This window comes from Sinohyriopsis cumingii, chromosome 4 (assembly GCF_028554795.1).
Source record: "Sinohyriopsis cumingii isolate HCF-2022 chromosome 4, ASM2855479v2, whole genome shotgun sequence".
Lineage (NCBI taxonomy): Eukaryota > Metazoa > Mollusca > Bivalvia > Unionida > Unionidae > Sinohyriopsis > Sinohyriopsis cumingii.
The window spans coordinates 60,130,350-60,134,998 of record NC_142964.1 but is presented as its reverse complement, the minus strand read 5'-3'; the positions used below and the strand labels follow the sequence as shown (position 1 = coordinate 60,134,998).

Genomic DNA, 4,649 nt, shown 5'->3' with positions numbered 1-4,649 from the left:
CCACCTACCCACACAAAGTTTGAGGGCCGAAAAGAGGCGAGACAGTAGGGAGGTCGGAAAAGCGAAAAAGCGAAAGGACCTGGAGAAACCATCACAGTGAAGTTGGAGTGGACTGAAAATCAGCAGGTTATGAAGTTCACTCGATTATGTGATGAACTAATTATATTATTTAAACAGATCGGCTATTTATATAAATATATTTGTGTTGAAATTCGGTGAAAGATTTATTCCAAAAAGAAGTGTATCTTCCTAATGTAATGTATTATCCCAGTTGTTTATGTAATTGATTAAAAAAATTTTTTTCATATACGGGGGCTCGCGTCATTCTGTTCTATATATCTGCTCAGATCTCTATTAATTCCATCTATAATGATTTATATTTTAAAATTTACTCGATCCGGTCAACAATACCGAAGGCGATCACCCTTTAGATAACGATATCCAAATAAAGCGGACACCTTGTAAGAAGGTACAACCTCATAATACCATACCACCAGTAGCATATATATATATATATATATATATATATATATATATATATATATATATATATATATATAACGAATATAACATGTTTAATGCAAACAATTACAGAAATAAAATACCAGGATTTACAAGATATTCGCATGGAGATACTTCACTCAGCTGTCTTGCTTACTTATTCATACATCTCAAAACATAATGGGTCTCTGTATATAAAGTGTTAGAACAATATTTATTCCTAGCAATGTGCGTAAGTGTGAACAAACACAGTATTTCATGGTACAAAGTAACACCAGGATGTGGGTAAATTCAGCGTATAGAAGAGCACGTGACTCAGCTACAGAATATAAATTGCCGTCTTGTTAACTGTACACAATATAGTTATCACCGAATGTACTGTTTGCCTCAAGGTGAAGAATCTTCTCAGAGATGAAAAGCGCACTTCTTTGTTTTCTGACGGTTGTGATAATGATTGGTGAGTAATTGTTAAAATATGCACTCATTTCTGACATATCTATTCTTTTTCTGTATGTGTGTGAAACGTATAGCTAGCTCTACGGTGATCTTGAGCCAGCTGTTCAGCAACATTGTTGACGCTTAAAGAACGACCAGTCTCAGAATAAAGGAATGCCATGCAACTCTTGTAAATCAAACTGTCAAAGTTTGGATTTGTTTTGGTCACTTTTCATAAAGTTTCTATACTGAAAAACAAAATGCTGACTACACAAAGCCTAATGCATGCATTTGTTGCACAAGATCTTTGTACATAATGTTTTGTTTCTACAATCTTATATTTTCACTTACTAGGAGTGGATCAGTCTTATAGACATGTCTATAGATTACTGGATGGCTATGATTGTGCATCTTCGCTAGCCAATGTTCTAATATGATATAATATCAACACTTTGGTGTATCGAGCAGATATTTCTGTATTTCGGGTCTGTGAATTTCCACCACATCCAATCAGACTTAAGTTGTTCAAATTTGAACACTGTTCCTACTTGATCCAGACAAGTGAGCACGCAGCTTGAATGAACTGCTAAATAAGCAATTTTCCACTGCCAGTCCGTGTTTGTACAAATACCTTTCACTCAAATACAACTATAATGGTACATATCATACTGTCGATGTTAAAATTCCAAGGTATCTGTTTTAAGCCAATTGCCTCGACCATTTTTGCCCGATGTACAGTGCACTACGCTATTAGTTAGTTGGCATTACATACTAAGGGAGACAATTCGTGAAATCTAATAGGTCTTGCTATAACAAAGCACCAATATATCTGTTCGATCCGCCAAGGTGTATATAGGGCTATCACATCGGAACCGTGGCTAGAGAAAATGATGCTTGTGACTTGTTTGAAAAGTCCAACCAGATACTATGTATAGCTAGATACGTTCTCCATCTTTGATTAAGAACATATCATATTCTTACTTTTGGTCATAACAACAGGACTGGCGATGCTCATCTGCATATCTGGTATGGGGAATATCTTAATATCCCTCTATCATGTCAAGTATGAACAACGTGTGCTCACTTCTTTGACACATTTCTGGAGCTGTCTAGACACATATGCATTAAAAGCCAAGTGAGAAGATGGATAATAAAATATACACTTTAATGTCTTTTATAATCTGGGTGCCTTGATTTGAGGCGTTTTCGGGAAAGGGCTAGAAGAAATAGCAACAAAAGATATAAAAGTTTATGGATAGATGTAAGCGCACAGATTTTTAAACATTTTTTTCTTAAACATATTTAGAGGCAATATATCTAACCATGAAGTCAACCAAAAAGTTATAAAATATGCTTCGTTCCGGGACAGGAACTAAGTTATTTTAAATCAAATGAAATTGTGACCTTTAAAGGCCATCATTCATTTAGTTCTCCTTATGTTATCTTCTAGGAGATTGATATTGCAACATGAAAAGAGATGAAAAAAGTGAAAACATGAGAATATCGAAGACGTGACTGACAACTTCATATATAAATCACCAACACATGCACATATAAACTAGATGGCATTTTTTTTCTTCAATTGATCGGTATGATCCACTAAGGATGTATCGTTCCAGCACTACCCGATGTGGAATGGTACGGGCCATACGGGGACATCTTCAGTCGGCCATGCCAGAGAGAACGGCGAAAATGACTATCCCTTATCGGATAAGTGGTCGCACTGAGAATATCCCGAAGGATCGTATAATATAATACAATCAATTTAGCAAGTATTATCCTCCAATTTTGAGATACAAATTGTCCATTGTCTGCGTCAAATTCCGTCACTTCTTATGTCATCCTAATGTGGATGGCGTCATCTTTAGATAAAGCATTGAGACATTCATTTATTCATGTTTCAGAACTAATGCGGTTCAATGAAACATAAAACATAAAATGTAATTTCTAAGGTAGACAACTTGGATAAATATTACGTCACAATTGTGCAAAAGTATTATAACGGCATACTTCATATTATGTAGTCTTCTTGTCTATGAAAAATCTCATTGGAAAAATTTGATATCATTAATTAATTCATCCATTTATTTTGTGACCACTTTTCTCATATTTGATAGAAATATTGAAATGCATAACTAAATAAAAATACAAAAATCTAGACATCTATTTAAGACATCTAACAAAGAAGGTGTAATTTGCCAGTTATTTTCCCGAGATAGAAAGAGATGATCAAGAAGCAGATGAACAGTTTGTGTGTGTGTGTGTGTGTGTGTGTGTGTGTGTTGTGTGTGTGTGTGTGTGTGTGTGTGTGATTTGGATTTTTAACGTAGCTTTGAAACATTTTCAGTCATATCGCTACGATGTCTGGAGTGTGAGAATTTATAGTGATGTCTAGCACTGGGGCATCATGCTAACAAAGAATTCTGGTGTAATTTTCTAGTTATTTTCACGAGATAGAACGAGATGTTCAAGAAGTAGATGAACATCCAGTTTAAATTGTCGTTTTAAGTCCGACAAGATGGCAACGACACCTACTGAAACGGCGTTACGAAACATAATTATAGCAGGCAATTATGGCAGCGAGTAAGCAATAATTATTGTATGGCAGCCAACGAGCAATCTAATTAGGTTGTCTAAATACGTAAATTATACTGCTTTAATATTTTGAGTGGGCCATAAATAAGTTGCTTACGAAGGCAGCTTTAATTCCGTTTAAATAAATTGAATAATCCATAATGATTGTCTGAACCGTAACTACCGTTCCACGACAACAATAACGCAAAGTAAAGAAAAACATTAAAGCATCCGAAAGAACGAGATAATTTTATTTTCTCACATATGCAACTAGTGTTGGTAGAATTATCAACATTCTTTCCTTAGTTTTAGGTGCATCGGTACTTCCGCTTGAGAAATAAAAAGCAGCAGTATAAGCAGTAAAAATAATTAAAAGAAGGCAGACAGCAATTGTAGTGTTAGCGAAATTATATGGAAGAATTTTGCCATATAAACTACTGTTTAACAACCTGTACACAAATCTTAAAACAAACGGATACCTTGTCCTTGTTTGGTTATATATACAAATTGGGTTTACAGCTCATGTAACACACGTATCGATACAGAAAACAAATGAAACTTTAGACTAAATCCAGGTGGCGTATTAAGAGGAATCAACAGCAATGCGCTAAATGTGTCTAAAACAACAACATAACGAAAAGAAACAACAGGTACATGACAACCCACTACCCGAATTGCTTTGTCTGGATTATACATTTCTCCGCTGGCATTTGCTGGATATTATTTTTTATGTTCAATGTTATAATAATTTGCTTACTATTCTGAATATACTCTCAATTATATATGCAGAAACCGGTGTGCATCTTCGTCTTATTATGTTTGTAAAAGAATGTTGAGTTGAATATCTTAACCACAAACAGTTATGATCACCAATAGGCAAGAAGTCTCCTTTTATGATACATGCAGTCTAACCGTACACTTCTTATAACTCTGGTATATTGTGGTACTTTTTTCATTTCACCAACTGACTTATAAACATTGCACACACTATAAGTTCTTGTCATCATTTATTGCAAACACATAATGTTTCGTACAGTAGTTGAAATAGCTGAAAAAGTCAGCTGCGTATATATCTCTGGCACATACTGCAAATCGACTTAATCTTTTATGGATTTGTGGGGTCATCAAAATAAATCTAT

At 34.7% G+C, this 4,649-nt stretch overlaps 1 long non-coding RNA gene across 1 annotated transcript in view; it reads left to right on the top strand.

The window, feature by feature from the left end:
• Positions 1–800: 800 nt before the first annotated feature.
• LOC149801249 (uncharacterized) overlaps positions 801–4,649 on the top strand; it is a 5,456-nt gene continuing 1,607 nt past the window's right edge. Inside the window, exon 1 of the long non-coding RNA XR_016420603.1 lies at positions 801–958. This is a non-coding gene — a long non-coding RNA (uncharacterized LOC149801249). The remainder of the gene's footprint in view (positions 959–4,649) is intronic.